The following is a 21,987-nucleotide window of genomic DNA, read 5'->3' as shown; positions in this document are numbered from 1 at the left end:
TTCCTGAGCTCTCTGTGAATGCGCCAGCAACAAGAACGCCGAAAGACTGGGGGAGACAGCGAGGGACAGGACACAGCGCATGTGGAAGCCAAGGCTCTCGTTTTCATACTGACAGTCACAGTGCAGAGCAATAAGTGAAAGATAAACCAGTGGAGACAGGGACGTGAAGCTCAAGAGCTTTAAGCACAGGAGGGAAAACACAGCACTGACAAAATCACAGTCAAGTTGTTATCAGCAGTGCCACAGCGCCAAAGCCATGGCATCTGCACAGAGTGCACTGTTTCCCTGCCTCGGGTGCGGAGGCCTGGATTGGTTCTCTTTTTGGAAAACAATGAGTCACATTTAGCGCTGGAGATGGAGGAACGGCTAAACCACTGCTTCTTCTGATCCCCGTGACACGAATTTGCTTTTCCATGTGCAGGGTTGTGTGTACAGGAGCCAGCACATTCCAGAAGGACTGGGCCTGGCAGCCCTTCAAAGCCAGGGCCACAGATAGGTTTCAGCGCGGCGGGAGGAAAAACAAGAGAGAAACAGGCAGACTTATTCTTGGAGCCGGCCTCTCTCTCAGCAGTGCAAGGTCCCCGCGTCTGTTGCACTAGAAATGCACAGCAGGGCTCCCTGTTATTCCAGCTGTACTGCTCGTGGGGCACTGTGAGCCGAAGGAATAACAGAAACCTTGCTTCATCAGACTGAAGGATGCAGCTCACACCCAACACTGAATCCCTCCTCCGTTGCCCGCAGCCGGGCAGTGTTGAGGTGATGCGGCCGTCCACTTTGTTATCCTCTGCGGGTGGGCGTCAGGGCTTTTTTACCTTCTTGATAGAGGATGAGCTGGAGGCAGACTCCCGTCGCTTCCTCTGAGATAGGGAAAGATGGAAAAACAGAACATGAGTTATAATCAGGACAAAAAAACATCATTCCAGGTTCAGTGCTGGCCTGAAGGTACAATCAGAGGGTGGGGGGAAGGCTGGCACTAAGGTGTGATCATTTAAGAGAAACGTCCCAGACATGCACAGGGGTGGGGATCAGAACAAAAGGAATGCTGTATTAAAGGAAAGGAAGCTCTAGGGGCCAGGTACCCTGCTATCTGATGGCCTCGTGTGGCTCACCCAAGGGGACTCACTCAGTACGGACCAAGAAGAGCATTTAGCTTGTAGGGAGGATTAATAAAAAAAGGGTAACATGATAAGACACGCACTCCCCTCTCCCTAAAAGCTGAGTGCTACAGAGAGCGTAATGGATAGGTAAAGGCCAGGCCGCTGTGCGCCATTTATCTGTGCACTAACGGGAAAGCAATTCCTTACCAGCCATCCCTGGCCCCTGAAACGCACAAAGGGTCAGGACAGAGACCGGGCCGGTGCCGACGGACAGACAACTTTCCTTGCTTCGTTTCGGCACCGATCCTGGTACTGTCGGGGACCCCCCCCCTCCCCTTCAGACGCTCTCTGGCCACATTCACGCTGCTGTGCACCGCACCCTGCTACCCAGTCCCATTCAAACAAGAGATCTCCTAGCAGGGCAAATTCTTCTCAGCATGGAAAGCCACAGAGACAGGGGACGGAAGACATCAGTCTACTAAACTAAAACCCGCTAAGTGATCTCTAAATGCAAAGAACCTCCACCTCCGTCTACAAATTACTGGCAGAGGAGCTGCCCCCATGCCGAGCTGAGGTGTCGGCAGACTTCCTGCCTTCCGCAGGAGTTCCATTCTTCCTAGCAAGGCTGCAAAACAGAACATAATTTGCCAAGATAAAGCGAAAAGGCTTTTTTTTTTGTTGTTATCAAAACCCTTAGTGGAGTAATCTGATGAGGAACCTATTAGGGAGGGAAGAGAAAATGCAGAGGGCAGGTAACCTGCCGGTTAGTTACAGATGCTGTATACCAGCACAGGATGCTCTCATTACGGAGACAATTATAAATAATGCTGTCTCGCAGCACTCGGGCAAAAACAAGAGAGCGAGCGGCAGCTCTAAGAGAAGAGGGCTCCGGCTGTGTGCGTCTGATAATCTTTATCAGCACAGGGGAGAAGAGAAAAAAAAAAAGAGGAAGGCAGAAAGAGACATCTTTCAGATACGTCGCCCATTCTAATTAAGCACCTTCCCAGCGCCTTCGCATCGATGCCACGGCTGGTGCCTAGAGGCAAAATTAGAAACTGTCTAGTTAAAAAAAAAGAATGTTTTACATTAGAATGCAGGAATCCAAGCCATTCTTCTCTAATAGGGAAGAAAAGACAGACAGAGAGAGAGACTGCACAGAGAGAAATAGAAAAATATATTCCGATTTCATCTGCGAGACAGAATTTTTTGATCTTAACAATGTAACTTCTAGGTTTCAAATAAGCTGCAAACCCAGAAGTCAGCGGGCGTTCGGATGAAGGCGGCTTTTAAAAGTCCAAATGATTCTGACTTCTTACAAGCAAGGGCCTTTTCCTCTGCCTGCTAATGGGCTGACTTCTGAGCCGCACAACAAAGGCTCAGCAGCGTGAGGGATTCTGGGAGACTCGACTCATTAGTCAGCGCTGAGTGGAGTTTGAGTTTCAGAAATCTGGAGCAAGCCGCAAAAAAAAAAAAAACACACACAAAAACCCTCTGCACTCACCTCATCTGCTCACCACCTCTCAACCTTCTCGGGGTCACGGGCAGAAACATGAAAACCATCCAGCCAGTCCATGAACATCCGAGGCAGAGAGGGTGTCAGATCGCCAGTGGCTGCCTCACAACCCGGCATGAAACTTTTATGGCCCAAAGAGCAGAGGACCTGTAGATCGCCGTCGTCCTGGTTTACTCACGTCACCCTCTCCCAGCGTGTCACGGCAGAAGCTGAATCTCAGATATTGTACTGGATCAATATATTCGGCTAATGGCTCAAATAAAAATCAAGCCAGAACAGCGCCAAAGTGGCAAGTGCTTAGAAGTGCCCTGTGCAGGCAGAGTCCCCGGGGTGAGGGAACCTCAGGCCATCAGTAAGTGGCAGCGGCAGTAGCCAGTTGTAGGGCTGTCATTAGCCCAGGGAGCTGAGGGGGTGGCCCCTAACCAAGGACCGTCACTGCTAGGACCTGGCTGAGGGACACAAACAGCGACGGAGGCCAGCTCGGAGACAAACCCGCCAGGCCAATGATGCCAGGGATTTCAGCATTCAGTGGCTTTCCCAAATTCCTGCTGCTAATAGATCCCCGGCAGCCATCCTCAGGGCTAGTGGGGCCTGGGTGCATGCTCAGACTCGGTTGGACAGACAACTGCAGCTGTGGTGAACCCTACCGAGTGGTGCCGAGGGGTGCCTGTGAGGGCCCCTGAGCTACCTGCAGACAAGTGGGGGGGGGGGGGGGGGGGGGGAGAAAAAAAGGATTTTTATAACCTTTCCCTCTCTTAAGAATTGGAGACAACATTCAGTGAACGTAGCTCTGTTTAGTGGCAAAAAACCACAATCAGGCAGTCTCCAATTAACCTTCCTTGGTTCTGCCGGAGCTGCAACAAAGACCATCTCTGCTCCTCCAGAGTCCTGTGACCAGGCCCGGCCAGGGTCATCAGCTCCAGCGCGACACACGACCATGGGGTCTGAAAAAGGGGACGAAGGTGACGCAGTGGCATGAGATGATGCGCTGCTCAGGCTCAGAGAAAGAGGAGAGCGTTCTGCTTCAGCCCGACCCTCGCCACGTAAAGCAGCAACGCTAGGGCAAGGGAAGGAGCCATGAACATGGGGGTAAGAGGAAATAAGGAGAGCGCCAAACACGCAATCCCCGCTCTGGGTAATTCTCTTTCAAGGTAGTGCAAAATGGTCACAGTGTGAATGCGCTTGACCTTTTGTCTTGGACTAATCTAATTGTGTCGTCCTTGTGTAATCAGCCAGTAAAAGGTCAGTGCTGTATTAACATGGGGCCCTTTAGGTACTGAATTGCCTTGCAGTGAATTAACTTGATTATATTTCTTTCAAATATGCCAAAAGACCAGGTCATTTTAAACCCTTGTCGGCTCCGTCTGCACTCACCACTACCTCTTCCAGGCAGGCGCAGCGTTATCTGCCGACGATAAATATTTCACATTATCGCCTTCGAAGGAAGACAGAGCTTCAGACAAAGACCCAAACTGTACTGTGCTGCTGCTGTAATACACCCTGCGCACCAGTGTTTCCCAAATAATTATTATTTCTTTTAAGAGTAACATGAAAGCGACTCTGCTCTCCGCCAGAAAGGTGCGCGCCACGCCGGCTCCCAGCTCGGCAGAAGAGACGAAGGCTGACCGTCTTCTTTCTCTGTCCTCCAAGCCTGCTGCTGGCCTGCCGCTCTCCAGTGTCCTGCACGCGGGTTTTTCTCCTCTCCTGGTTTATTCCCCTGGGTGCTGCAGTGTCAGCCCTGCTCCTGCTGCCTATAAAAGCTAAGGCTGCTCAGGCCATGTGAAAAGAAGTCCCGTAACAAGTTAATCAACTTCTCATTAGACAAAATGGCATTCATAAACAGCATAAACAGGATACATAACAGCTGTCCATTAGATGAATGCTTTATGCTCCTTGTTTCCTCATGAAAGGAGCGGGAAGAGTTGCCCTAACTCGCAAGCGATGAGAATGAGAGTTAATTATGGAAACCCTCTCCCCTCCTGAGTACGCAGTCAGAATAAATCCTCCATTTAATGGACAACTATCATGCACTCTGTTTAAAGGACGTCAAATTAACTGGTGAAGGGACTATTTTAGGTTAATTTGGTCTGGATACAATTGTCACAGGGCCCACTTGATATCATTAGCTGCTGTGAAAGCTGCTTCCTTGAGCTACTGCCTGGATGAACCTCGATGCCGTCAGACTGGTCAGGGGATGGTGACGGGTGAGGCAGGCTGAAAACAAAGACCTTATGGTTTTATATGAGACTTGTGTGGTGTGTGCAAGGGTAGGAAATGTATCCTTGCTACAGTTTATTCCAAAAGCTCGGTGCACAAGGGGCACCTGCAAAGTTGGCTTACAGTGATGCAAGGGATCTTCGGCAGCAGAAAGCCGCTGAAGACGAGGGAGGCCACGCAAGCCAGGGTGAAGGGAAAATGCACTCCAGTGCCTCTGTCAGAGCCCTTCTGCAATGAAGAGGACACCCAGGCTGATATCAGGTGCACGGGATGTCTCACATGCTGGAAATGCCAGTGCTACACTAACTGATCCTAACTAAAGGCACACATGATACTGCTTTCTGAGCCTTCTTGCACCCCTTCCTGCGCAGAAGAGCAGAATCAACCAGACAAGCTGGGTAAGGTGCAGCCTGTGCTCACATAAAGCAGCTCTGCACATCTGCCCTCTCACTGCTGGGTGGTTCTTTTCTTCCGAGGAGGAGACATCCCTCCTGGACCCTCCTCCGTGGATGTCACAGATGACTCTTCAATTACAAGGCAGCTCGTAAATATCCTTTCATCTTTTAATTTCTATTCCAGCCTGATACACGGATGCCCAGTCGTGTCTGTGCGCGTTCCTTCTGGAAGCCGAGCACCTCTTGTGGCTTTTGTGAAGGTTTGCTAATTGGCTGCGCAGTGTGTGTGTAAAATTACAGGTGTATGAAGAGCAGAATCCACAAACCTGCATCCTGGGTGAAAAACCAAAGGGGAAATGCTGGAGTCTTCTCCTGATTCTGACCCAGAAACGCCAGCAGCCAGGGATGGATTCCCATGTCGATTCCATGCCTTGCCTACGATATATATATATATATATAATATATATATATATATCATATTATATATATATATCTATATATATATATGATATATATCGGGCACAAATCCGGAGTAAGATTTTCCTTCCACCGCCGAGGCGGCTGCATGCATGTTTCTGAAATATTACTGCTGCCATTTACCTAACAAACCAGTGTCGACATCCAAGGAATTATCTATACTGCTTCCTACATGTGGGGAAAAGGCAGGGGAGTTTATGGCGAGCCACTTTCAGTCAATTATCTTTCTCAGAAAGATTTCTGCAGGCAGGAGATGGGAGGAAACCACACAGATTGGTGCCCACCAGCGAGAACCGCGCCTCTCCGCAGGCGATTCCCATCGGCGCCTCAGCCAGGGGAAATGACGCGTCTGGGAACCGCGCCTCTCCGCAGGCGATCCCATCGGCGCCTCAGCCAGGGGAAATGACGCGTCTGGGAACCACGCCTCAGCCAGGGGAAATGACGCGTCTGGGAACCGCGCCTCCCCGCAGGCGATCCCATCGGCGCCTCAGCCAGGGGAAATGACGCGTCTGGGAACCCGCGCCTCCCCGCAGGCGATCCCATCGGCGCCTCAGCCAGGGGAATTGACGCGTCTGGGAACCGCGCCTCCCCGCAGGCGATCCCATCGGCGCCTCAGCCAGGGGAAATGACGCCGTCTGGGAACCGCGCCTCCCCGCAGGCGATCCCATCGGCGCCTCAGCCAGGGGAAATGACGCGTCTGGGAACCGCGGCCTCCCCGCAGGCGATCCCATCGGCGCCTCAGCCAGGGAATGACGCGTCTGGGAAACCGCGCCTCCCGCAGGCGATCCCATCGGCGCTCAGCCAGGGGAAATGACGCGTCTGGGAACCGCGCCTCCCCGCAGGCGATCCCATCGGCGCCTCAGCCAGGGGAAATGACGGCGTCTGGGAACCCGCGCCTCCCCGCAGGCGGATCCCATCGGCGCCTCAGCCAGGGGAAATGACGCGTCTGGGAACCGCGCCTCCCCGCAGGCGATCCCATCGGCGCCTCAGCCAGGGGAAATGACGCGTCTGGGAACCGGCGCCGCCTCCCCGCAGGCGATCCCATCGGCGCCTCAGCCAGGGGAAATGACGCGTCTGGGACCGCGCCTCCCCGCAGGCGATCCCATCGGCGCCTCAGCCAGGGGAAATGACGCGTCTGGGAACCGCGCCTCCCCGCGCAGCGATCCCATCGGCGCCTCAGCCAGGGAAATGACGCGTCTGGGAACCGCGCCTCCCCGCAGGCGATCCCCTCGCGCCTCAGCCAGGGGAAATGACGCGTCTGGGAACCGCGCCTCCCCGCAGGCGATCCCATCGGCGCCTCAGCCAGGGAAATGACGCGTCTGGGAACCGCGCCTCCGCAGGCGATCCCATCGGCGCCTCAGCCAGGGGAATTGACGCGTCTGGGAACCGCGCCTCCCCGCAGGCGATCCATCGGCGCCTCAGCCAGGGGAAATGACGCGTCTGGGAACCGCGCCTCCCCCAGGCATCCCATCGGCGCCTCAGCCAGGGGAAATGACGCGTCTGGGAACCGCGCCTCCCCGCAGGCGATCCCATCGGCGCCTCAGCCAGGGGAAATGACGCGTCTGGGAACCGCGCCTCCCCGCAGGCGATCCCATCGGCGCCTCAGCCAGGGGAAATGACGCGTCTGGGAACCGCGCCTCCCCGCAGGCGATCCCATCGGCGCCTCAGCCAGGGGAATTGACGCGTCTGGGAACCGCGCCTCCCCGCAGGCGATCCCATCGGCGCCTCAGCCAGGGGAATTGACGCGTCTGGGAACCGCGCCTCCCCGCAGGCGATCCCATCGTGCGCCTCAGCCAGGGGAAATGACGCGTCTGGGAACCGCGCCCTCCCCGCAGGCCGATCCCATCGGCGCCTCAGCCAGGGGAAATGACGCGTCTGGGAACCGCGCCTTCCCCGCAGGCTATCCCATCGGCGCCTCAGCCAGGGGAAGATGACGCGTCTGGGAACCGCGCCTCCCCGCATGCGATCCCATCGGCGCCTCAGCCAGGGGAAATGACGCGTCTGGGAAACCGCGCCTCCCCGCAGGCGATCCCATCGGCGCCTCAGCCAGGGGAAATGACGCGTCTGGGTAACGCGCCTCCCCAGCAGGCGATCCCATCGGCGCCTCAGCCAGGGGAAATGACGCGTCTGGGAACCGCGCCTCCCCGCAGGCGATCCCATCGTCGGCGCCTCAGCCAGGGGAAATGACGCGTCTGGGGAACCAGCGCCTCTCCGCAGGCGATCCCATCGGCGCCTCAGCCAGGGGAAATGACGCGTCTGGGAACCGCGCCTCTCCGCAGGCGATCCCATCGGCGCCTCAGCCAGGGGAAATGACGCGTCTGGGAACCGCGCCTCCCCGCAGGCGATCCATCGGCGCCTCAGCCAGGGGAAATGACGCGTCTGGGAACCGCGCCTCTCTGCAGGCGATCCCATCGGCGCCTCAGCCAGGGGAATTGACACGTCTGGGAACCGCGCCTCTCTGCAGGCGATCCCATCGGCGCCTCAGCCAGGGGAAATGACGCGTCTGGGAATATTTCACATTGGTTTTAGTGAGGCTGTGCCACTTTGAGGATATTGTTCACTGTTTGGGCAATCGATGCAAATTATTGTAAATAAACAGATAAATATGTGAGGGAGTTGGAAGCTCGGCGGGCCAACACTGCCAAGGCTGAAATGTGCCTCCAGTTGCAGTGCATTAGTGGAGCTCAGTGAGATTGCCCAGTCCTATTTGTTACCTCAGAGAATTTAGAAGTCCATGTTCAAAAGCATTTAGCCAGTTAACTCAGAAGTTCGCCAGCCAAATGAATATTTGGGCACTTATCTGGCTGGATTCTAGCAGCTAATAAGGTAACGGGTTAGAATTTAGCCGGCTAAGTTAGGGGCGTTGAGTTAGCTGATTAGGTTAGCCGGCTATCTCCGATACTCAGAGTTAGTCGGATAACATAGCCGGCTAAGTCTGGTCAGGGCCTAAGAGCTATCCTAAAGGTAGGAGGATAACTTTAAGATAGTGCGGCCTCTCTATTGAATATGCCTCTAAAGTTAGCCAGGTAAGTTTAGTTGGCTAACTTGCTGGCCGGACTGTGTCTGAATATGGGCCTACATTTAAAGCTGTATATACGGCACTTTCTTTCAGAAGGTTGCCAAAAACTGATCCAGTCACACTGAAAACGTTTACATGTCTCTGCTTAAGAGAAACTTACTATTTTTATGTCCTCTGCTTGAATCCCTTTCCTCTGTGGCTGCAGCCACAGAGAAAGGGCAAATGAACGCAGGACTTGCCAATATTGTTAACCTGCAGCTGAGTCACTAAATGTTCGTCTTTAGCAGTCCCCAGGGTAGCCCCAGGGAGAGCCAGCTGCTGTGTCCATCTTGACACGTCCCCAGTAATATGATGCCAGGGGCAAGCAGGGAAGCTAGAAACTTCATACTTACAGGACTTTCACTGGCCTAACTTCACAAGGCTGAGGAGGTATCTGATGAGCTCAGATGCATCCTCGCCCGGCACAATCCTGGGATGGATCACAGCCTGCCGGGAATCTCTACTTCTCAGGACCTGCAAGACCGCTAGCATGGAGCATTACTTACAGAGTTCGGGGTCAGGGGCGCTCCCACCACATCAATAATTGGGATCCTTGCTGTCTCCCTTGCCTTCCTCCAGGGCAATGCTGGAGTGGCCGTCTGTGCTGGCACCTTCCCCGCTCAGGGGTCCCACACTCCCAGCCTTGGCGAGGGCCTCGTAGCGGTGCCGTAGCATCTGCAGCTCGTACTCCGCAGTTAGCAAAGGCCTGCTTGAGTTCGGAGAGCAACACCAGGTCCACTGCGCAGTTCGTTGAACATCTGAACAATCTCTTCCGTGGGCATGGGGTTCAGTCTGCAGAAGACAGGAGGGGGAGAGTATGGAAAAAAAAAAAAAGAAAAGATTGCTCCTTGATTACAAAGGGATCTCATCTCCCGAGCCCCCCCCCCGCGGCCCTGCTCCAGTGAGCGTCCACATACAATTCAGTACGCCATTCAAATAGTGGACCGGGATGAGCAATGGCGGCGCTGGTGATCACAGAAATGGTTATCAGTTTCTGTTCTTTCATCTTCCTAGCAGCCACAAATTGCGGAGGCCCGGCACAGAGTCCTCGCCACAACTACTTGTGCTGTAACTGGCATGCACGGACATTTACGACGCGATGATCTCAGGCAACCTCCAAGGGCAGGACCCCACCGATGGGGCCCCACATTTCGGCAGAAAGGGAGCCGGAAGAGAAAGAAGGAAATCTCTCAGTGCTGTTCTTAGCCTGCAGGCATTGAGCTGGGTTTATTACCCTGACCCCCGAAACAGCACATTCACCTCGCATCTCTGTCTGCGGTTCAGATTTTAGCTTTGTCTTTTGGTTTTATTCCCCATATTTTCTGCAGCATCGGCAGGACGACAGAGCTCCACCTGCAAAGCATGCAGCTATCCCCCCCCCCAGCTCAGATGGTCAGTAGAGGGGCCTAGCCTGGCTCTGGGGGGGGGGGGGGGGGGGTATCACCACACCAGGACCCCCCACATGTGACAGCATCGGTAAACATGACGCTAAATTAGACAAGAACACTTCCAGGGCTCCCAACATTCGACCACCACTTCACGCTTCCCAGTAGGCAGAGTCTTTCTAAACCTTCGATTTTTTTTTTTTAAAGGAAGGAAGAATAATACAGGCATCGTTTATACCAGCCGGAGAAAGTGGCTTTTTTTTTTTTTTTTTGAACGTATGAACTATTATTCCAGAAAAAAAAAAAATTCTTGCAGATAAGTCGCTATTTATGAACAGAGGGAAAGATAAAACAAACAGGCCATCACGAGTACAAAGGCCTCCTCTCTCCGTGCGTGCATTCTCTGCTTCCACCCCTTTACCTCACCTACTCCCAGTTCCGTCAGCATCTGCTCCAGGGCTTTAATCTTCTTCTGTCCCACAGAGCTGGGCAGCTTCATCTGCAACACAAAGACAGAGAGAGAGGCAGGAAGCTGGGAGTTAGCCCTCACTCGTGGCTGCCTAGTTCAAAAGGCAGCAATGGCTTGCTTTTTTCTACTTTTCAGGCTGGGTCTGAGTGCATTCACTGACAAAGCAGAGGGGAAAACCACTATTGCACAGTTCTCTAGTGTCACTAAATTACCAACAAAACTTCTTCTGACTTCAAACTCCTCTCTCTCCTCCCGCCGCGGAGAGCAGATCAAAGCTCTCCTTCCTAGCCAAAGCTGAAATGACCTATTTTATTCATTTCCCCCAGCTTTGTTATCCGTCTACACTGACACACTTACTCTCCTTTATTCTTTTGTTATTTTCTTTTTTTTTTTACCTGATAAGCCCCGGAGCTGTGAGATTCATTTAAAACGGGAGCTCTAACAAAGCAGAAAAGAAATTAGGGGTGAGCAGGAAGCAGCCGATGGTGCAGGGAGCTCGCTGGCAGGAAGGTAGTTTAGAAATCTTCAATATGGTGGACACAGGGCAAGGGTGGATGGCAAATGGCAGGATCACCGGGCATATTATACCATCTCCCGACTAACCTAATGGCCGCACAAACTCTCACCAAATGCTAATTAGGCAGCAGGGTCCTAAGTTTCTTCAGATGCAGGCAGAACAAACAGAACCATTAAAGGTTTCTCCTTCTTTCTTTCATTTGAAAAAGACGTGAAAACTCCTATTTACTACGTCCCTAACAGAGGGTGCCGCTGTGATGCGTGTCATCAGAACACTATGATTCTTCTAAAGAATGAATGTGGCGCATGCGGTGTGAACAGAGAACACGGGAGACAAGGTAATTTTCAAAAAGGATCTACACATGTAAATCTGCTTTTGAAAATTGCTACTTTTAATGGCGCAACTCCTTTGAAATTTCACCAAATTTTCAAAATATGCATGTAAATGGGCTTTTGAAATTACTACAATATATCCTACTTTTACGTACCTAAATCCCTCTGAAAACTCCCTCTCCTGTGTTCTCTGTTTCCTCTCCATGTAGATATCTATCTCGCTCTATATAGGAGTGGAGCAGCAGGCTGAGAACCTGGGAAGCACCAGCCATCGCTGCAGGTACAAGCTTACTAAAGGTTCTCTCTCATTTTGGGTCTATGGGAAAAACACGTAATAAATAGGATGCTTAGGCTGTAAACACTCTAGGGCAGGGAAATATCTTCTGTACCAGAATATAACTTGCCTTGAGTTACCATTTCATTCTCTACACAAAAAGGTAAATATTTATAATATTAAATCATACCTAACTATAATAAAGAAGAAAGTTGCCCTGTGCCTGCATTGTGGGTATGCAAATTGAGTTTTTGCAAGCTCTTCCTACTTAGCCATTTCTAAGGGCATGAATATAAGTGGCACTGCTATGCTATGGACCGGGAGACACAAACACTTCCCTCCCTTAAGACAACAAAAGATGTCCCCTCTTAGCCTCTCTCGAAGATATCCTAAAGCTGCTACCTGTACGCGAGGCAAATTGTAGGCCAGTCCCGTTGCAAAAAGGCTAAGACCTTAGAAATGTCCACTTGTAAGGGCTTTAGGCCTTCCACCCAAAAACCACGACTCACTCGGAAAAGTGGCTGGACTGCTAGCCTGGAGAAAAGTAGCAATCACCAGCTCAGAGTACCCCCTTTAAATGAAGCTACAGAGGAGATCTGCCTGATCCAAAGAGATTCGTCCTTGTCACTGCAGCCCTGCAGATGAACCAGACAGGACTGTCTATTGCTAAATGAACTAGAACCGCAAACCACTGACGTTGTGACCCCTCTGGCGCTACAAGGATCACCCATCCAGGATGCTATTCTATGCGATGCAAAAACTAGCCCAACGAGGGGCGACGGCAAACACACATACAAAAGGAGTCTTGCTGGCCAAAGCTGAACTAGAGCGTTGACCTCCTTGGACTCTATCTCCCTCCAGTGGCTGAAGAACCGCCTTGCCTTGGCATTCCCTCGTGACATCAGAAGATCTAGGTGGGGAAGGCCCCACCCAGTTCGAAGAAAGGCCAAAGCCTCTGCGGCCAACTTCCACTCCCCCAATCCAGCTGCTGCCAGTTGAGATAATCCACCTGCACACTGTCCACTCCAGCCACATAAGCCTCCACCAGTCCCGCTAGATTTTTCTCAGGCCAGAGAAATTGCTTCTTGGCCTTCAGAGCTACAAGTCGGCTCCTTGTCCCGTCTTGACGTTATAATATATGCCACTGTAGTCGCATTGCCCAAGAACATGTATAATGTCCGCCCTTGAATCTGCAGCAGAAAAGACCAGTAATGCCCTGCAAACTGCCCTCATTTCCAAAAGATTGATTGACCAGGATGTCTCCAGAACTGACCACTGAACTTGGGCCACTCGTCCTTGACATACAAACTTTGAGGCTGGCATCCATAGACACTACCACCCTTTCTGGAATATCCAGCTCCACTCCTCTCTCCAAAGTGGGTCACGACAGCCACCACGAGAGTGTGAACCTGGAACCCCCTTGAAGTGGTAAAGGAAACAAACTCCTCCAACAAAAGGACTCCAACAGGACAAAATCACCCTCTGAAAAGGCCACACACGTAAGCAAATGCCCCTGGAACCAAATCCAGTATAAAATTCATAGAACCCAGGACCTGCAAATCATCCCAGACCCTGGGCACCGACAGATGCAGTAGCCACAGCAACTTCATGATCATGTCAAAGGTAAGGAACGTCTTGCCTACACAGCTATGGACCCGCACTCCCAGATAATCCAATGACTAGGATGGCTGTAGGAGAGTCTTCACTAGGTTCACCACCCAACTCAGAGACTGCAACCTCTCCACAAGCTACTGAATTGAACACTGGCTTCACCCAGATGAGTTAGTCATTCAGATACGGATGAACTAGAATCCCTTCCTTTCTGAGTGATGCCACCACCACCACTATTCCTGAACATCTATGGCGCTGTTGTCAACCCAAAGAAAAGAGCCTGAAATTGAACCGCAGAAACCTCTGATGGTCCAATCATATGGGGAAGTGCAGATAGGCCTCCCCAGATGCCAGAAACTCCCCTTTGCGAACCACTGCCATAACCATCCGCAACGTCTCCTTGTGAAAACATGGAACCCACAGAGTCGCCTTGACCTCTTGCAGATCAAAAATGGACCAAAAGTAGCCTTCTTTCTTGGGAACCACAAAGCACACCGAGCACATTCCTTGTTCCCTTAGAGAAACTGTGACAACTGCATCCAGTCGCCGTAGCCGGTGAAATGTCTCTTTTCTGCACTGTCTCAATAGGACATTCTCTAAGCGGACAAGACATTTCTAAGGCATAATTGGCTCTTATCACCTCCAGAACACTTTGATCTGATGTGATCTTGGTCCACTCCTTGTAAAAGAGGGCCAGTCTCCCCCAGGAGGAGCAGCCTGCCTTCCTTGGGAGTTCTTACTTCCTCTCGTCCCTTGGCCAAAACTGTCCTGGGAAGTTCTATGCATCCCACGAAACGCCTGCCGCCTTGCATTGAAGCAGTAGCTTTTCTGTCAGAGCAAAGTCTCCTCAAGTGCTGAAGGGAGCTTATGTCAAAATGCCAGCCTTCTTATCCTCAGGCAACATATTGCCCTTTGATTCCCCCAAATGCATCCCACACTGCTCCAAATCTTCACCGAACAACAGTTTTCCTTTGAAAGGGAGAGTAGACAGCTGCTACCTAGACCAGATATCTGACGACTAATAATGCCACCACAAAAGACTGTGTCACCACCATGGAAGACCATGTTCCTCGCCGACCTCTGTCATACAGCGCATCCGCCACATAGGCAAACCCTGCTTCTAACGGGGCTACCCACTTGGCATCAGCTGCCTCTTTGTCCTGTGCCTTTTGCCCCCAGCATAAGCCCGCTCATTGCATTAGACTAACACAGACCGCCACCCAAAGGCTCAAGAATCCTCTTTAACCGAATCTCCAACTTCCAGTGCTGGACCTCTTTAGCACAGCCGACCCTGCACCGGGATGGTTGTCTTCCTGGTAACTGCTGATAACGCATCTACCTTAGCTCCAAGGTCTCTTCTGGCAAGGAATATGACTTAGTCATCGCTCTGGCTACTTCAAGGTCTACTTCAGGAGTATCCCACTCCCGGACAGCTTGTTCAGTAAAGGGAAAGCGCTTGGTGACCCACCCAGGACTGGGTCCACCTCTTCATTGCTCAAATCCTCCTGTGTTATTCTGATCCCATGCAAGACATAGGGAAGAAGAGGATACAGTTCCTCCTTCTGGAGAAGTGCACCACCTTATGTCATCTCCTTCTGTGGTGGGAACCTCATCTGAATCTGACAATTCCTTATCTACATCAGGCACCCCATCCACCATTGTGTCCGCAGGATCGCCTGAAATATCTTTTGGATCATCCTGTTCCACATCCAAATCCTTCAAGGCAGCCTCCTCTTCTGATGGCCATCCAGGCCCCAGGAGATGAAGAAGCTCCCCCCCCCCCCTTGCGCTTGCCAGCGTAGGCAGCCTAAGCTTCTTAGATGGGCAGTGGGACTTCTGGGAGGACGATGCTTGCCCCTGCTCCCCCTATTATCAAATGGGTCTTATGGAGAAACCAGACAAAACTCAGAGGACACCCTCTCTGAAGCACTGGACTCATCACCCCGCATGTCCTCATCTGGCCCCTCTGTTCCTTCCCGGTCCTCCAGCAGGGAAAGACGCACTGGAGAAAGCGGGGAAGGAGGAGAGTCCCTGGCTTCTGGATATGTGGAGGCAAGATGGCCAGCATTTCCTCAGCCCGCTCAGGGCTCGCTGAAACCAGAACCTGCCAACCCGGTAACCAGCTTGCCGATTACAGCCTCTGCGGAGGTTCCCTCCTGGGCTAGGGTGGAGAACAGCGAGGCTGCATGGAGGCGCAATAGCCTCACTCCACAGGCCTGACACAAACACCACTGTGCAATTGCCCGCACCACTCACCCCAATGTTGGAAGCACAGATAACAGTAGCTAGCTCCCTGCCGGGGCAAAAACATTCTCCGGTCACTGCCCCAGAGATAAAAGTGCCTGCTTCTCACCCCTGCTGCTGAGCTCAAGGCATCCAATTAGCCCTGCACTGCTCTCTCAGCTTTTTTTTTTTTTTTTGAAGAAGAAGAAGAACGGTTCCAGCATTAAACCAAGGACCCAGTGAGAAAGGGAGAGAAAACCTCAGAGTTAGGGAGGGAACCAGGACCCCAGGCCTTCACCTCCTCCGGAAGCTGAGAGTGAAAACCAGCTCTGGGGTACGAACAGAAACCCCCCTTTTCCCATCTCTCTGCGACAGGCTCTGTCTGCACCCTTCTCTGAACTGCTGATGAAGAGGTTTCCTCCTGAACTGCACCCAATACTCATCGTTACCTGCCTTTTCCTGGGGCGATGCCCTCTCCTTATGAACCCAGTCAGGCAGCTTTCAGCTCATCTGAGGGAATACTTCTAGATCCCTTTCCTATTTACCAGTTCTTGTCCTTCTAGCTGATAAATGGTTTATGGATTTTCTCACCTGAGGTAGAGATTTTACACTTTTATGCAGTGAAGCACCTTACAAACATGGCTCCCGCTACGCTGTGCACGTGCGCTCACAGGTGGTGAAACCTGCGCACAAGAAATCCTGGTATTATTTTCATTAAACTGGTTTGTAGCGTACAGATCTGATCTCAGCTTCTCAAAGTTGCACAAAAGAAACTGCGCATGTAGCCTTTCAAAAACTAGAGGGAACATTAAAACCATTCATCATCTTCCTTTGATTATTCGGCCCCTCACGGTACGTTCGCTGTTACAGATTTGTGCGTTACCTGCAAACAAGCACGGCTCCCTGAGCCCTTCATGCAATAACACTAACAATGCAACTGCAAAGAACCAGCCCAAGTCCTGAGCCTTGAGGTATCCATGCGTAATTTTACCTTCACCAAAGTGAATTAACATTGAGAACACGGCACAGAGTGAATCTTCATCAGAGCCCCAGAATTGGCAACTGAGAAAGTGTTTCATGGAAGAAAAGTTTTAAAAATAAGCATTACTACAACAAAACCTCCATGCTTTTCTACTCTATTAAACTATGATAACACAGGCAAACACAATAAATGCAGACAAAGAAAAGAAAACCAAGCTAGGTATAAAAGCAGGGTGGCAGGCAGAGGGTGAATAAAGAGATATCTGGATTGGAGTCCGGGCACTCATTCCAGGGAGGTCAGTCCTACTATTCCTGAAACATTTGGAACCCCAACCACTTGCAAACAGTGGAGTAGAAAAGCAGGACTGGCTCAGCCTGGCCCTGTTGACATGGAGCTATCTGGTGCCCTTAATATAATGTTCTATGCCTCGGGGGAGCATTTTTCTGACTTTCCCACTGAGGAAGAGAAGAATTCTATCACTGCTGGCCACTTCCCAGTATCCTTTCTTTCAATCTCTTAGCCGTGTGCTGGTTTCTTGGGGTATTACCCCAGTCTAGCTCAGTGTGCGTATTTTGAGGTGCACGGATTAGGTAAAGGCAGTCAGGAAGAACACATTGAAATTAGGGCTAATGGAAAGCAGAGAACGAGAGAAGCTTTTGTGCAGCAGTCACCGCCAGTGCAGCCATTGTGGCTTCTCCCGATAGGAGAGCAGTGCACTGTGCGGGGAGCCTGATCCCAGTTCCTGCTCCTAAGACTGGCAGGACCTGGCAGTGCTGCGCAGAGGTGGATCCAGTGGCAACGAGGAATTGATGAAGAGATAAGCCAGGGGTGGGAGAGGGGGGAATGGGGCAGGAGGTACTGAAGCAGAACAAACAGCAGAAGCACCTAGGCAGGATAAAAAGCACGTGGGCACATTTAATAAACGTCCCCCTGTGATGGACTTTGGACATGATCCCTTCCCAGCCATCAGGAAAATGGACTACGCACATCACAAATCCACTGCGATAAATCTTTCCTTTAATTTTGTGTGTGTGAGAGCACACTTCATAGTGCTGTGAAAACCAGAGTATATTTTAATTCTACTATCATTAAGAAAATGTTATGATTGATGTGGCTGCTATTGGACTAATATCTTTAAAATGTAGCTGGGCAAACCGATTCATCTTTAAGACTGATGAAGGTTGATTGCTCTCTATGCAAAATGTATTAAAAGTAAATGAGGAGTCTATTACTCACACAGCACTGATGATCTGTTAGCGAGGGCTTTGTTAGCTAAACACATTTAGAGGTGCCATTGCCAACAACTGTCCCAGGCAGCAGGACTGCAGGGAGGCTGACCACTCTCTGCACTTCTTTTAATTGCACCTGGGCATTGAGAAGTGCTGCAGTGCCCTCCTGTGGCCAAGCTGGAGCATTCAATAGAGCCACTTCAGGCTCAACTCCTGGGCCAGCCCCTAGGTGTCGCCTTCAGTTTATGTGGCCAGCGGTGAATGAGCACAATCATTCATTCTTTTTTTTTTTTTTTAATTGCCTAACGTTCTGGATATGGAAATGAGCCTATGGGCAACCACTGATTCATGACTTGTCCCTATCATATCCTAACATCTGGGTGAAGCACAGGGAAACAGAAAATAGCAAAGGTTACCTGTGTAAATAACAGATTCACCGCTCTGAAGCACATCAATCTCTCTTCCTAATACAGTCTTTTCTCTTCTTTCTGCAAATATCTTTGAGGTCGCTCTTAAAATGACAACGTGACTACAAAAATTGACTAGCTGGTAATTTTTATGATTAATATATTTTGGATGCTCTCCAGCCCCTGGCAGGCTGTTCCCACAGCCCTCTTCCATAACTGCAGTCTTGATTTAATGACTACAGGCCCCCAGTGCACTGCAATGAATGACAGCAACTATGTGCATCAAGAGAATTAAAAGTGCAAGAGTACACAGGCATGCAGTTCCAAGCTGCGCCACACGAGGGCCTACAGAGCACCAGGAACTAGAGATGTGAATCGTGTCCTCGATCGTCTTAACGATCGATTTCGGCTGGGAAGGGGAGGGAATCGTATTGTTGCCGTTTGGGGGGGGTAAAATATCGTGATATATCGTTAAAATCGTTAAAACCCCGCTAAAACCCACCCCCGACCCTTTAAATTAAATCCCCCAACCCTCCCGAACCCCCCCCCCAAATGACTTAAATTACCTGGTGGTCCAGCGGCGGTCCGGAACGGCAGCGGTCCGGAACGGGCTCCTGCTACTGAATCTTGTTGTCTTCGGCCGGCGCCATTTTCCAAAATGGCGCCGAAAAATGGCGGCGGCCATAGACCAACAGGATTCGACGGCAGGAGGTCCTTCCGGACCCCCGCTGGACTTTTGGCAAGTCTTGTGGGGGTCAGGAGGGCCCCCCCAAGCTGGCCAAAAGTTCCTGGAGGTCCAGCGGGGGTCAGGGAGCGATTTCCCGCCGCGAATCGTTTTCCATACGGAAAATGGCGCCGGCAGGAGATCGACTACAGGAGGGTCGTTCAGCGAGGCGCCGGAACCCTCGCTGAACGACCTCCTGCAGTCGATCTCCTGCCGGCGCCATTTTCCGTATGGAAAACGATTCGCGGCGGGAAATCGCTCCCTGACCCCCGCTGGACCTCCAGGAACTTTTGGCCAGCTTGGGGGGGCCCTCCTGACCCCCACAAGACTTGCCAAAAGTCCAGCGGGGGTCCGGAAGGACCTCCTGCCGTCGAATCCTGTTGGTCTATGGCCGCCGCCATTTTTCGGCGCCATTTTGGAAAATGGCGCCGGCCGAAGACAACAAGATTCAGTAGCAGGAGCCCGTTCCGGACCGCTGCCGTTCCGGACCCCCAGGTAATTTAAGTCATTTGGGGGGGGGGGGGGGGGTTCGGGAGGGTGGGGGATTGAAGGAGGTAGGATTTGGCAAGGAAATGTTTAAGTTATTTGGGGGGGGGTGGGGGGGGGTGGGGGATTTAATTTAAAGGGTCGGGGATGGGTTTTAGCGTGCCGGCTCACGATTCTAACGATTTATAACGATAAATCGTTAGAATCTCTATTGTATTGTGTTCCATAACGGTTTAAGACGATATTAAAATTATCGGACGATAATTTTAATCGTCCTAAAACGATTCACATCCCTACCAGGAACTGCAGTGCTGAGTGACCATTCCTCTCTCTCTAGGCATCCAAGCAGCTTTCCGGCTTTTGCTGTCGCCTTATCCACCTGTTTGGCTACTTTGAGTTCATCACATATGATCACCCCCTTACTGCTCCCTTGGGTATTTGCTGAAATTTTTTTAGCATTAAATCTTAGCTGCCAGACTCTAGACCCATTCCACAAGCTTTGCTAGGTCCCTCCTCAAGTGTTCCACACCTTCCTGGCTCTTTACCCTGTTGCAGATTTTGGCAACATCTGCAACAGGGTAGGCAGCCAGAAGAGTGTTCATTTTTCATAACTATTCAGCCTGTGTGCTGCTCTCTCCTTTGTACACAAGTTACAGCCAGGGTTGATTAACCACTGTGATGAGATATCCAGGCCCCTGGATGAGAGCAAGGCCAGTACGTGGAAATCTGGGACTCTCAGTGACTGCAGAGTCCGTCCAGGGCTAGCGGCAGCGCATTAGGCAGTCTAAGTGAGCCTCCAGGCCCATAGGCCAGCCACCTCCCTCTCTCCCACCTCAATTTTAATAATTCAAATCAACAATCGTTATGAGGCCATCACCCCTCCCAGAATAATCCTGTAAAAAATCACCTAATCGGGAATAAGGAGGAGAATTATCCAAATTCATTTACCTGGGTAAAGATCCAGGCAAAAGAGGGTTTTTTTGGAGAAATGTCCACCCTAAAAGCAGCTAAACTTAAGCATGGTTTAAAGGGGATGCGTGCTGAGACTATCGTGCGAGTCAGAGTACTCACGTGTTTGCACCCCAACACACAGTTCTGAAAACTACCCCCATAAACATATATTTTACATAGGATCGAATGCAGGTGCCGAGACCTTTACTGCTGGCCTTTTTTTTTTAAATGTATTTTATTAAATCTTTCTTTTGTTACTTTTTTGATTATGAACATTTTATTTTGTAAACTGCTCAGGGCTTTGAATGTGCCCTCTAAAAGAACTTTTAAATAAATAAATAGAGAGAGATAGAAGCCACATAACACAAACTCTACAAATATGTTTCAGAAATCGTGTCACAGTGTCTGATGAATGTGCCAGCTGTGATTTTTGTGGATGGACTGGAAAAAAATAAAAAATATATACATACAATGTGTAAATTAAAAGAAATCCATACCAGAATGGCTAACGTACTCTGAAATGATCGGCCGGCTTGGCTCAGCCAGGATGTTTCTCCTTACTACTATTTAGGTTACTGTAGTGCTTTTTGAAAAAACGTTTTACCTCAGGTTAGTTTGCTTTTTTTTTTTTTAATTATCCCCTTACCACTCACCATACAAAAAAATGTCACCTCAATAACAATGACACAAACTCCCTCCATTACCAGGCACATTGCGAAGTAACACTAAACAGCACTAACTCCCAGGACGCCTCCTAAATAAAGGCAACCCTGCAGATGTTGTACTGGGCCTTCCCCAGCAGGGAAAAGATGTGGACCACTGGTTAAAGCAACGGGCTGGACACCAGGGTGACCACTCCCCCCCCCCCCCGACACTGATGGTGACCTTCAAGTCACTTTATTTGTTGCATCAGGTACCCACTTTTATTGTAAGCTCTGGGAGAAGGGATTCACTATACCTGAATTCTAAAAATGCTGTAAGCCACCTTGGGCATCATTGGAAAGGTGAGCTAAAAATCCAGATGTATTATTAGTAATACACCTCCTATTGGGAAAAGAGAACACAGAACTGCAAAGAAACTACAAGTTAACAGAGTATCTCATGCTGGGCACACAGAGAGAGAACTAGGAAATAAGTGACCATGAATTATAGATAGAAATATACAGTCAAAAACTCAACTCTGGTCCACTCCATCCTCAGCCACATCCCCTCCTGTCCCTTGCAGGGTAGGAGTGGAGGGGGTGGGGATGGGGGGGGGGGGGGGGCTGGCTTAGAGAGCAAAGCTTGTTCATACCTCACCCCTTCCAGTCCCTTGCACACTGCCTGGGAGGGGAGGGGAGGGGCTGGAGCAGGAAGCAGAGGACTGTTCTCTGTTGCCAAAGATGGGCGTTAGCCAATAGAGGAGAGCCTTGTGTGCTTATGCATAGCTAAGCTCCTGCTGCTGCCCCCAAAACTGCCGCACTATAGGCCAGGGGTGGCCAACTGGCACCTTGTGAGCCGCATGTAGCTCTTTGAAACGCAAACCGTGGTTCAGAAGAAAGATCCAGCCAATGCTCCCATCAGTTGCGGCCCTCGGTCCGTCGCGATCCTCCCCTTTCTTGGCAGCCGGCTCATGAGCGGAAGTTGTAAATCTACGTCTT

At 51.0% G+C, this 21,987-nt stretch overlaps 1 pseudogene; it reads right to left on the bottom strand.

Moving 5' to 3' along the window:
* Positions 1-221: 221 nt before the first annotated feature.
* LOC115099942 overlaps positions 222-21,987 on the bottom strand; it is a 60,331-nt pseudogene continuing 38,565 nt past the window's right edge.

The sequence above is a fragment of the Rhinatrema bivittatum genome, chromosome 10 (genome assembly GCF_901001135.1).
Source record: "Rhinatrema bivittatum chromosome 10, aRhiBiv1.1, whole genome shotgun sequence".
Lineage (NCBI taxonomy): Eukaryota > Metazoa > Chordata > Amphibia > Gymnophiona > Rhinatrematidae > Rhinatrema > Rhinatrema bivittatum.
Note: the sequence above shows the minus strand (reverse complement) of the source record. Positions and strands in the feature narration are given on the sequence as shown.